The 13,928-nt window shown below is 38.1% G+C and overlaps 1 pseudogene; it reads left to right on the top strand.

Moving 5' to 3' along the window:
• Positions 1-4,214: 4,214 nt before the first annotated feature.
• Positions 4,215-6,554, top strand: LOC125403145 (ATP synthase subunit s, mitochondrial pseudogene; annotated as a pseudogene).
• Positions 6,555-13,928: the final 7,374 nt, after the last annotated feature.

Below are 13,928 nucleotides of genomic sequence, written 5' to 3'. Positions count from 1 at the left end.
TTAAAAAATTAATAACAATAGTTTAAAGAAAAATGTTTAAAGAAAGGAGTTCCACTTGTGTAAATAATTATTGGTTTACTCTTCATCTCTTGTGATCTCTTCAAAAATGGATCAAAATTAAAGAATGAATCCTACTTATCTCTAGCAAAGTTTTTTCCATTATTCCTGATCATCTATGGATGTTTGAATTTAAGTTTAAATCAATATCACCCTATGTGACCTGTGTAATACATAACACAAGTAGACAGGTTTCAGTAAATCTCCCACTGTATTATATTCTCATTCAAACAGTATGGGAGTAGCAAAAGTGAATTACATGTTTCTAACTTTCCAACAAAATTAAGTCTAGATTAAATATTGGCTTTCTAGCTTTTTTGTTCCAGCTTAGATTTTAATTTTGTTTATTTTTGATCAATAAATTTCAGCACCGTGCCTCTTTTGTTATAAAGAGATATAAGCATGCTATGAAAGAAAATAGCATATCTCAAAATTCCAAGCAATAAATAACTTCTTTTAATTTCCCCATTATTTCTTTTTATAATGGTAGCACAGAGCTAATAGCAAAAAAGTTTCAAAATTAATAAGCTCTATTAAATGTTTTAGACTGTAAAACTGCCACTTGAACTAAGGTTAGCTATAAAATACATTTTCAAAAATAAAGTTATTAAAACAACCCATAATTCACTACTTAAAAACTGATACTATTCTTAATTTTTTATAATCAGAGGGAATCTAAGAATATTCAAATTCTCAGTGAACTAGACTCCTAAGAAGAAAATATACAATTTTTATAAGCTTGAAAGTTTCTTAAAAGTATTTATTGGTTTCAAAACCAAGAACCTAAGGAGATAAAACACAGAAACCTCTTTTTCTAGTTAAGTAATTAATGTTAAGTACAGCTAAGGAGCCTATAATATGTTTAGATTAACAAGTAAAAAGTCAATTTTTAGGGTAGGGATGAAATAAAAGAAGAAATAGAACAGGTCTCAGGAACATCCTGAAGAGATCCTGATTCTATCACACATTGTCTAGCCTCATGGACCTTCCTCTAACATATTGATGGCAATCTTCATCTTCCAGGACAGTTACGTTCTGCATGCATAAAACTAGCATCATGTACATAATACCAAGGTTTGCCATCAATCCAAGTAGTAGCCAGGCCCTCTTGCTCCATGATTTCAATATCCTCTGAGCAACTGTGTGGCTAAGAAAAATAAAATTAATCTTGTCTACCCAATGCTATGCTAACAAGGTGCACTGGCCCTCTCTTCTCAAGAGAAAGACTTCTAAATATGTTTACTCATTTATATATTTGAGGTTATGATATCCTCAAAGAATTTTCCTGTCATCATAATAACTTTTCTGTCATAATGTCTTCTTCTTTGGTGGGGGGGGGTGGATGAGTTGACACAGAATCTGACTTTGTAGCTCCTGCTGACCTGTAACTTACTCTTCTCCAGTCTCCCAGTTGCTTGGATTGCTTGTATGTGTCACTATGGCTAAATTTAGCTTCATTTGGATGGCAGCAATCTTTATAGACACCATATATCTCTTGCTCCTAACTTCATACTATCTTTTCTTTCTTACTAAATTACAAGTTTTTTAAATTTTGAGTTTTAAGTTTTCCTGCTCTGTTTTTTTACATTCAGTTCTCCCTGTAAATCTGGCTAAAGGCAGCCAGTAATAGTCATGCAACATACTAAACCCTGAGTTGCTTTGAGATATTTTCCATCTTATTAACTAGTCCACCTCTTTTAGCTACCTATAAAATATTGGAATGTGAACAAAAAGTAGATAAGTTTTTTGCTAAAAGACCTCTCATTCAGTGCCTAGTAGAATCCTCACCCCCACTTCAAGTCTCAGGAGCACAAGTTGTACTGTATTATTTTCATGGGTATTCTGATCTTCTTAGAGAATACCCCACTAAAGTCTGGTTATAGCATTCCATGTGTTTCTCAGCTGGCTTCTCCAAACCTTTCCAAATTCCTTCTAAAGAAAAGAAAAGTTTAAAATATTTGTGAACCATGTCATCAAATAGACAGAACATGATCCCTACTTGTCTGGAGTCAGTTTTCTGTATTGGGTATGTTGTATGACTGTGAGCGAGTATTTTTTCACAAACAACCTAAACAGGTAAAGGAATATTCTAATTTATAAATCAGAGGTTTTAGTCCATCGTGGCAGGCAGGGTTTAGCTAAGTAGAGTAAATAATGCTATATTTTGTTTTGGAGGGAGGCTGTTCATTTGTTCCCTGCCACTCAGACTGAAATAATCACACTGATTACTTGCAATAATGTTTGGCCAATAGCCTAAGTGTATTTCCAGCTAGCTCTTACATCCTAAACTAACCCATTTCCATTAATCTGTGAATCACCAAGTAGTAGTGGCTAACAGGATAAAGTTCCAGGGTGTCTATCTCTTCTGGCAGCTAAATGGCTTCTCACTGACTCCATCTACTTCTCCTAGGACTTAGTTTAATTTTCCTACCTAGTTATATTCTGCCCTATTACAGGGCAAAGCAGCTTCTTTATTCATTAACTAATAAAGCAGCACATATACAGAAAATCTTTTTACACCATTTCCCCTTTTCTATTTAAATAAAAAAGGTTTTAACTTTAGCATAGCAAAATTACATATGCAAAACAGTTATCAAGGATGAATTTCAGTTATAATATTTATATCTACTTTATCTTTTATCATAACTTAGGAAAACTATAATTATAACTATTCTTCAATTCTATCAAAGACTTCAGAAGGATATACTATTACCTAAGTAAATAGGAAGTGCGTTGTAAGCAACTTCCAAAATTCTAGAATTGACAGAGACATTTCACTGCCTGGACAGTCACCCAAAGTTCCTTTGTAACACTGGGGCATCCAATCTTCAGCCTACAGGCCCATAGTATCTGACAGACTCTTCCATGAAGCAGGAAATTTCAAAGACAGTTCCACCTATATTGGCAGCTTGTTGGTAACTTTCTTCTGTGTCCTGAAGAATATCTTTCAGACTGTTTCATGAAGCAGAAGCCCTTAAGAATTGTCTCTCCTTCTTTAGCCAACTTCAGCAGTCATTTTTCTATGGGACCGGCATGTCCAGTTTATACAGTATAACATCAAGCAGTCCAGGCTAGAGCAGTTCCTTACCCAAATGGCTAGCAAACTCCATAAGGAGCCTCTTTGATGCCCATCTTCCTCTTGAAGCAATTGGTGCTGCCAGGAACAGATGTGTCTCATTGTCATGAAAAGTTCTAAGTTCTTAAAACATTTTAAATGCCATATTCTGTTAGTCTTTGAAAGAGCTGAAGAATATCTATCCATCTGAAATATCTCTCTGTACATCTAGACAACCTAACATGACTACAAGCTTGACTATTATAGATGACTATTAACCTGTATTCCCTAATTATATATTATATTTTTAAATGATCTTTACAAATACATTATCTTAATCAAAAGCAGAAATATACATTTAAAATTGACCTTAAATTTGCATCAATAAACCAAGATCCATACCAATGCAAAGTATTCATCTCTATAGCATAGCTCTCTTTAAATGTAAATAAATATTTATAAACAATATTTGAAAATTTGGATATAGTTCTCTCCAAATTGCTTTCTGCTTTTGTTGGGCAAACTATTTGTGGGATTTACAGAGACTTTCAGGGGATCTTGGTTCATCAAATCATATTAGCCTGAAAGGAATCCACAGGTTCTCATCCTCTGTAAGAAAAAAAGAAGAATCTATTTTCCAAAACAAATTCTTAGACTCAAAATTTAAAGTCAAGATACCTTTAAAACATATACGTTGGTTTAGATTAGCATCCTGTACAATGAAGTATCTCTCTATAGTTAACTCATTCATAGTCAAAAAATCAAAAAAAAACACAATAATATACATAATCAGACCCTCTGTATATATTCCATCTTTATGTGGCTTATTTTTCTTACTCTATTACTATTTCTACAAGTTTACTCTGTCTCTTCAAAGACTTTGCTTTATTTTTAAAAAAAAAACCATTTACTTCTTTTTATAACTCTATACTATCTTTCTTCTCTTTCTCAAGCTTTTGAACATTTTCTAAACACACTGTGACCCATTTAGAGGTCTTTTCCATCTGAATTTGTCTTCATTTTGTATCTGTAATCCTTTTCTGACCAAAGCCACTTCTTAAAATGTTAAGCGGTGTGACCTTTTGACTCTACCCAGTCCAACATGGTGGAGATCCATTCATTGCCTCTGAGACTGGCAGGTGGAAGCCACACTCACCACCTCAACTATGGTAACCAGTGGACCCATGCTATCACCAAGTAGTTGCAGCATGTTGCCCACAAACTCCATTCAAGTGCTCGACCTCCTGAAACAGTCAGAGTTCATGCTGGCAGCAAGGCCCAGGAAGTCACCATTTTAAAACTGGAGGTTTTTTGTTTTGGGGGTTTTTGGGGTTTTTGTTTTTGTTTTCACTTTTGTTTTTGTTTTGCTATTGCTGAATCAGGAAGCTCTCTTAAAAGAATCAAGGCACTCCTATCCTCTGCCAGAAAACAGAGCCCATCTGAAAAAAGAAAATGTTCTCTCAGGTTTTATGAATGTAGTCACCCATGTTAGTGCCAATTTGTTATGGAGAGACTACTTGTTTTGGTGTGGGAGAATTATCTGTATTCTGTCAATCATATTTTAATAAAACGCTGATTGGCCAGGCAGGCAGTATAGGCGGGAAAGCCAGACAGGAGTAGGGGTGGAGCAAAGAGACTGGGAGTATTCTGGGAAGCAGGAAGCTCCTCCGCAGTTCTGCCCAGACCACCAGAGAGGAAAGATGTAAGCTGCCCCGCTGGAAAAGGTACTGAGCCATGTGCTAATGTAGATAAGGATAATGGGGTAACATAAGTTATAAGAGCTAATAAGTAGCCTGACCTAATGGGCCAATCAGCTTTATAACTTATAGAGATCTCTGTGTGATTGACTTTCTCTGGCACTTGCCGGCTGTGGGGTACCGGGCGAGAACAGATACCCCAACAAGCCGGCCCTCATGCTACATTGTTTGTTCCTGGCCCCAGACCTGAAATAATCACTCAGAAACTATATTATTTGCATTACTGTTTGACCAATAATTTAAGCATATTTCTAGCTAGCTCTTACATCTTAAATTAACCCATTTCTATTATTTTGTATTTTACCATGAAGCTTGTGACCTACCAGCAAGGTTCCAGCTGGCAGCTTGCATCTTTCTCCTCTGGCAGCTACATGGCGTCTCACTGACTCTGCTTACTCTCTATATATCTTTGTTTGGATTTCTCTCCTGGCTTTATTCTGTTAAGCCATTGGCTGAAAGCAGCTTTATTCATTAACCAATAAAAGCAATGCACATACAAAAGAACTTACCACACCATTATGTTAGTCAGGAAGGAGTAGAACAATAACAAGAAGGGGCATAATAAAATAACGCTCCTGAGACAAGTTCTCAATTATCGATTTTCTCCAAACAACCCTATTTTCCCCAGTTCTCCTGCCTCTTAATATTGTGTTCAAATTTTGAATTTATCAATGGACTAATCACTACCAGTATAGAGCCTTTTGGAAATAATTCCATAAACACACTCAGAGATGCATTTTAGATTAGTAAAGTAGTCAAGTTGATAATCATGATAAATTAACCAGGCTTGGTAGAATATATCTTTGCTAATAGAACTTGGATGGCTGATGTAGAAAGGTAGCAAAACTGGGACCTGTTTGGGCTAGCCTGCACTAAGTAATTGCTCATCATAGTTACCTTATATGGCAAAGGGATACAGAAAGGAAAGAAGAATAGGTCATGAATTTCAGACATGAGACAAGCTTGACCCACCATTACTGGCCTTGAAAACGGTAAAGGAGAGCCAAAAGCTAAGGAATACAGTGGCTTCAGGAAGCTAGGGAAGGGGACTAGAGGCCAGTTCGCCAGGCCCAGGGACACTGCACACCATCAAATGGTGGTGTTAGAAAAATTTTGAAGCAATTCTACAACTTAAAGTAAATTCCATAGTCATATAGGTACAGATACTTCTGGGAATGGTTGAACACTGTTAAATAAGGTAACTTATAAATGATTCAGGGATGTTGGCCCAGAGGGCAGCATCTGAGTGGCTACTTCGGTGCAGGGCCTAAGTATGCTACTGTGACCACCAGAAGTACCTACAGGACTATAACAGGAGGTCCTGTGGACTGATACGAGATTCAAGCAATTGATGCCAACAATTCTTGTATCACTGATTGGATCACAAGGAGAGTTTAGAGCATGCTGGGAAAAAAACCCGCTATGGAGTATCATTTATTATGTTGGTGATAAATGTTTGCAGAAGCTTACTCAATTTGAAAAATTATTTTTAAAAAATCCCATTGGGAATGGAAATGATTACCTGTGGGAATGTCACAGACATTCAGCATCATTGCTTTACGACATTTTAGGAACCTCAGGTATTTGTTCTTACGTGATCTTCCTGGAGCAAAAGATAACGAAAATCTTGCCCAAGTCTTAAGACCGCACTGCCATCCCTAGAACCAAAATTAAACTTGAAGTAAAATAAGTGTCCGATCTCAGAATAAAGGGTCATTTGAAAATACTGATACTAAAAAGCTACAAATGCTACATAATCAGCAATAAAGCTTAGAGGTTATAGGAATGGGGAAAGGATGTTAGGTTGAAAATAAATATTCAAAAGTGACTCACTAAAGTTACTTAGTTGGAAGTAAGAAATTATGTACATTGAATCATTTTAAAAACTATGACATAGCATTTTAATTCTAATGTTTTCCTTATTGGCATATATACTGTAGATATTGCTATATTGATATAGAGTTCTTTAAGTATGCAATGCAAACATTCTTTTTATATTATAATAATTTACATTTCTGAAAACATTGAAGTATGTTGCTGTAAATGCCCAATTATGAAAAACCGAAAGCTCAGTTACAGATGCAGTGATGGAGTAAGTCATGCAAAGCTATGAGTGGTGTTGAGAACAGCACAGTGTATTGCTCCCCAGAATTTACATGCCTTGCTCAAGCTCCTACATTGCTGTGTTCCTAATAGTCCATACTTTTTTCAAAAACCCTTTATCAAAATGAAAAGTGCAGGTTAATTTGTCCTACTTTTAAACTTGGGCTAGTGCTGGTGTAAACTGAGCCCAAGTTCTTGTCTATACCTAGCTAGTTTTGCTGGTAAAACAAAACAGGGAATGAGCTATCCTTCCCATCTGCTTCAAAGAGAAAATGTTAGCATGTTGATTTAAAGCTAATTTTGCTGAACTCAACTATTTTGAATGCTACCTCATAAGACCTCAAGGGACATAAAGTATAAAAATATGAAAATGAGTTTTATAACTAGAAAACACTAATAAAGAAGGTCATAAGGGGATTAAAATAGAAGATCTTCTAGCAGACATCCATTGGAGGGGTGAGTTTGCTCCTGGCCCATGGCAGAAGCCTGGCAAGGAGGAGTTCAGACTTTCCCCGACCCCCTTGACTCCCTGGTCACCCTACAGTGGTGGATCCACCCTGCAAAGCTTTCCTGCCTCCCATCCCAGCTTTAATCCAGGTACACCTTCCTCTATTCATCCTTCCCCATGGGGCCATAAAATTTCCCCAGCTCAGCTGCCTTGCATGCTGGGACTGGGCGGTAAGCGCAACCCGGCAGGAGGCAGTTCCTGTGTTTCAGTAGCCTGTCTGAGGACAGGTGGGCCCTGTGTCAGCTCAGTGACAATCCTGGACAGCAAGGGGTACTGAGCCTCTGGCAGACATCCATCAGAGGGGTGAGTTTGCTCCTGGCCCGCGGCAGAAGCCCGGCAAGGAGGAGGTCAGACTTTCACCGGCCCCTTGACTCCCTGGTCACCCTGCAGTGCTGGCTACACCCTGCTAAGCTCTCCCACCTCCCATCCCAGCTTTCATCCAGGTACACCTTCCTCTATTCCTCCCGTCCCCCTGGGGCGATAAAATTTCCCCAGCTCAGCTGCCTTGCGCACTGGGCCTGGGCAGTAAGAGCAACCCGGCAGGAGGCAGTTCCTGTGTTTCAATAGCCTGCCTGAGGAAAGGTGGGCATTCTGTCAGTGAAGTCCCTGCCCAAGAAGGGAACCTGACCTGATAGCAGAAGATCCAATAGAGAGCATTTGAAGGAAGAGATGGGCAGATGCCAAGGCAAGAACTCCTCCAACAATCTGAAAAACAACATGAAAACACCAGATCCCAAGGACCCTACAATAGAAGGACTTGAACACCTTAATCCAGAAGAAGTGGAAAAAAGTGCCATTATGAAAGCAATAGAGTCCCTTAAACAGGATATGAATAACTACCTTAAAGAATTGGATGAGTAGTATAACAAAAAGTTTGAAGAAATGAGTAAAGAAATGGATGAGAAGTATAACAAAAAGTTTGAAGAAATGAGTAAATCCGTGAATGATACCCTGAGAAACCAAGAAAAAAACAATCAAACAGGTAATGGAAACAGTTTAAGAATTGAAAACTGAAATTGAGGCAATGAAGAAAACACAAACCGAGGGCCAGCTGAATATGGAAAATCTAGGTAAATGAACAGAAACTACAGAATCAAGCATAACCAATAGAATACAAGAGATAGAAGAAAGAATCTCAGATTCTGAAGACGCCACAGAGAAAATGCTCTGATCAAAGAAAACGGCAAATCCAACAAATTCTTATCACAAAACATTCAAGAAATCTGGGACACAATAAAAAAAAATCTAAGAATAATAGGGATTGAAGGAGAAGAATTGCAGATCAAAGGCCCAAAAAATATATTCAACAAAATTATAGAAGAAAACTTTCCCAACCTAAAGAACAATATTCCTATGAAGGTTCAAGAAGCATACAGAACATTGAATAGACTTGATAAAAAAAATCCCCTCACCATATAATAATCAAAACATGAAACATACAGATTAAAGAAAGAATATTAAGAGCTGCAAAAGAAAAAGGTCAAGTAGCTTATAAAGGTAAACCTATCAGACTTACAATGGACTTCTCTATGGAAACCATGAAAGCCAGAAGGTCCTGGATAGAGGTACTGCGGAAACTAAGAGACCATGGATGCAAACCCAGACTACTATACCCAGCCAAGCTATTGTTCACTATCGATGGAGAAAACAAAATATTCCAGGATAAAAACAAATTTAAACAATTCGTAGCCACAAATCCAGCCTTACAGAAAGTAATAGAAGAAAAATCGCAACCCAAGGAATCCAACATTGCCAACACTGCCTACAATAACTCAGAAATATAGCGACGCTTCACAACCACAACTCAAAAAAGGGGAATACACAAACTCTACTACACACAAAAATAAAAATAAGAAACATGATAACCGGAGTCAACAACCACTGGTCATTAATATCACTTAATATTAATGGACTCAACTCACCTATCAAAAGGCACAGAATAAGAGATTAGAGACGAAAACAGGATCCAACATTCTGCTGTTTACAAGAAACACACCTCAACCACAAAGACAGACATCTACTCAGAGTAAAGGGTTGGGAAAAGGTTTTCCAAGCAAACGGACCTAAGAAACAAGCGCGTGTGGCCTTTCTAATTTCCAACAAAATTGACTTCAAACTAAAATCAATCAGAAGAGATGGAAACAGACATTTTATACACATAACAGGAACAATTCATCAGGAGGAAGTCTCAATCCTGAATATCTATGCCCCTAATATAAAAGCAACCAATTATATAAATGAAAAACTTTTAGAACTCAAGGCAGTCATCAAACCACACACACTAATAGTAGGAGACTTCGACACACCTCTCTCACCAATGGACAGGTCAATCAGACAGAAACCCAACAGAGAAATAAGAGAATTAATAGAGGTAATGAATCAAATGGACTTAACAGATATCTGTAGAACATTCCACCCAAAAAGGAAAGAATATACCTTCTTCTCTGCAGCTCATGGAACCTTCTTGAAAATTGACCACATACTCGGTAAGAAAGCAAACTTCCACAGATATAAAAAAAATTAGTAACCACCTGTGTCTTGTCGGATCATCATGGAATAAAGTTAGAATTCAATAACAATTCTAACACCAGAAAGCCTACAAACTCATGGAAGCTGAACAGTCAACTTCTGAATCACCCCTGGGTCAAGGAAGAAATAAAGAAAGAAATTAAAGTCTTCCTTGAATTTAACGAAAATAAAGACAAAACATACTCAAACCTATGGGACACAATAAAAGCAGTGCTAAGAGGAAAGTTCATAGCACTAAGTGCCCAATTAAAGAAAACGGAGAAAGCACACATTGGAGACTTAACGGCACACCTGAAAGCTCTAGAAAAAAAAGTAGCAGACTCACCCAGGAGGAGTAGAAGACTGGAAGTAATCAAACTGAGGGCTGAAATCAACAAATAGAAACACAGAAAACAATCCAAAGAATCAACGAAATAAAAAGTTGGTTCTTGGAGAAAATCAACAAGATTGACAAACCCCTACCCAAACTAATCAAACAGCAGAGAGAGAACACTCAAATTAATAAGATTAGAAATGAAAAGGGGGACATAACAACAGACACAGAGGAAATTCAGAAAATCATTAGATCTTACTACAAAAGTTTATATGCCACAAAGTTGGAAAATGTACACGAAATGGACTGGTTTTTAGATAAGTACAATTTACCAAAGTTAAATCAAGACAAGGTGAACAATCTAAATAGACCAGTTAGTCGCGAAGAATTAGAAGCTGTTATCAAAAACCTCCCAACCAAAAAAAGCCCAGGGCCAGATGGTTTCAATGCAGAATTCTACCAGAACTTCCAAGAAATGCTAATACCTATACTCCTTAATGTATTTCACAATATAGAAACAGAAGAGTCATTGCCAAATTCTTTTTATGAAGCTACAGTTACCCTGATACCAAAACCACATAAAGACACAACCAAGAAAGAGAATTACAGGCCAATCTCACTCATGAACATCGACTCAAAAATTCTCAACAAAATCCTGGCAAACCGAATCCAAGAACACATTAGAAAAATTATCCATTATGATCAAGTAGGCTTCATCCCAGAGTTGCAGGGCTGGTTCAACATACGCAAATCCATCAATGTAATCCATCATATAAATAAACTGAAAGGAAAAATTATATGATCATTTCATTAGATACTGAAAAAGCATTTGACAAAATTCAACATCCCTTTATGATAAAGGTGTTGAAGAGATTGGGGATACAAGGATCATACCTAAATATAATAAAAGCTATTTACAGCAAGTCAACAGCTAACATCAAACTGAATGGAGAGAAACTCAAAGCCATTCCATTGAAATCAGGAACAAGACAAGGCTGTCCACTCTCCCCATACCTCTGCAATATAGTGCTAGAAGTTCTAGCAATAGCAATAAGACAACATAAGGGGATCAAGGGGATTCGAATTGGAAAGGAAGAAGTTAAACTCTCGTTATTTGCAGATGATATGATAGTGTACATAAGCGACCCCAAAAACTCTACCAAAGAACTCCTACAGCTGATAAACACCTTTGGTAATGTGGCAGGGTACAAGATCAACTCCAAAAAATCAGTTGCCCTCCTATACACAAAGGATAAAAAAGCAGGGAGGGAAATCAGAGAAACTTCACCTTTCACGATAGTCACAAATATCATAAAATATCCTGGGATAACTCTAACCAAGGAAGTGAAAGACCTATTTGACAAGAACTTTAAGTCTTTGAAGAAAGAAATTGAAGAAGATACCAGAAAATGGAAAGATCTCCCCTGCTCTTGGATTGGGAGGATCAACATAGTAAAAATGGCAACTCTACCAAAAGCAGTATATAGATTCAATGCAATCCCCATCAAAATTCTTCACAGAACTTAAGAGAACAATAATTAACTTTATATGGAAAAACAAAAGACCCAGGATAGCCAAAACAATCTTATATAATAAAGGAACTTCTGGAGGTATAACCATCCCTAACTTCAAACTCTATTACAGAGCTACAGAATTGAAAACAGCTTGGTATTGGCATAAGAACAGAGAAGTCGACCTATGGAATCGAATAGAAGACCCGGATATTAACCCACAAACCTATGAACACTTGATTTTCGACAAAGGAGCTAAAGGTATGCAATGGAAGAAGGAAAGCATCTTTAACAAATGGTGCTGGCATAACTGGATGTCAACCTGTAGAAGAATGAAAGTAGATTCATATCTATCACCATGCACAAAAATCAAGTCCAAATGGATTAAAGACCTCAACACTAATCTGACGACTTTGAACCAGATAGAAGAGAAAGTGGGAAGTAGTCTACAAGACATAGGCACAGGAGACCACTTGCTAGGTAGAACCCCAGTAGCACAGACAATAGGAGAATCAATGAATAAATGGGACCTCCTGAAACTGAGAAGCTTCTGTAAAGCAAGGGACACTGTCAGTAAGACAAAAAGGCTACCTTCTGACTGGGAGAAGATCTTCACCAACCCCTCATCAGACAAAGGTCTGATCTCCAAAATATACAAAGAACTCAAGAAACTAGACACTAAAACTCTAATTAACCCAATTTAAAAATGGGGTACTGATCTGAACAGAGAATTCTCAACAGAAGAACTTCGAATGGCCAAAAGACACTTAAGGTCATGCTCAACCTCCTTAGCAATCAGGGAAATGCAAATCAAAATAACTTTGAGATACCATTTTACACCTGTCAGATTAGCTAAACTCAAAAACACCAAGGATAGCCTATGCTGGAGAGGATGTGGAGTGAGGGGAACACTCATCCATTGTTGGTGGGAATGCAAACTTGTGCAGTCACTGTGGAAATCAGTGTGGCAGTTTCTCAGGAACCTGGGAGTCAACCTCCCTCAGGACCCAGCAATTCCACTCTTGGGAATATACCCCAGAGATGCCCTATCATACCACAAAAGCATTTGTTCAACTATGTTCATAGCAGCACTATTTGTAATAGCCAGAACCTGGAAACAACCTAAGTGCCCCTCAATAGAAGAATGGTTAAAAAAAGTGTGGAACATATACACATTAGAGTTTACTCAGCAGTAAAAAACAATGACATCTTGAATTTTGCATGCAAATGGATGGAAATAGAAAATGCTTTACTGAGTGAGGTAACCCAGACCCAAAAAGAGGAATATGGTATGTACTCACTCATAAGTGGATTCTAGACATAATTAAAGGTCTTTGAGCCTATTATTAGTGATCCTAGAGAAGCTATATAAGAAAGTGAACCTGAAGAAAATTATGTAGTTACCCTCCTGGATATTGGAAGTAGACAAGAGTGCCAGGCAACCTTGGGTGCATGGTGGGGGGGTGGACAGAAGGGGAGAGGGTTAGAGAGAAGGGAGGAGGGGAGGATTGGGGAAAGCTTGGGGGATTGGGATGGGGGGAGGGAGGAAGGATGGATATGGGATCAGGGAAGTATATATCTCAACTAAGGGAGCCATTATAGGGTTTACAAGAGACTTGATTCTAGAGGGGTTCCTAGGTCCAAGGAGAGATCCCCAGATTGTTCCCTGGACAGCAGAGGAGAGGGTGCCTGAACTAGCCTTGGCCCATAACCATACTGATGAATATTTTGCATATCACCTTAGAACTTTCATCTGGCGATGGATGGAGATAGAGACAGAGACCCACATTGGAACACTGGACTTAACTCCCTAGGTCCAAATGAGAAGCAAAAGGAGGGAGAACGTGAGCAAGGAAGGCAGGACCGTGAGGAGTTCACCCACTGATACAAGGGGACTGATCTAATGAGAGTTCACCAAGGCCAGCTGGACTGGGACTGAACGAGCACGTGATCAAACGGGATTCTCTGAATGTGGCCGGATTCTCTGAATGTGGCTGGCACGGGGACTGTCTGAGAAGCCATTGATAATGGCACTGGGACTTGTTTCCTCTGCATGTACTGGATTTTTGGGATCCTAGTCTGTTTGGATGCTCAC

The sequence above is a fragment of the Myodes glareolus genome, chromosome 3, assembly GCF_982192425.1.
Source record: "Myodes glareolus chromosome 3, mMyoGla1.1, whole genome shotgun sequence".
Taxonomy (NCBI): Eukaryota; Metazoa; Chordata; class Mammalia; order Rodentia; family Cricetidae; genus Myodes; species Myodes glareolus.
Note: the sequence above shows the minus strand (reverse complement) of the source record. Positions and strands in the feature narration are given on the sequence as shown.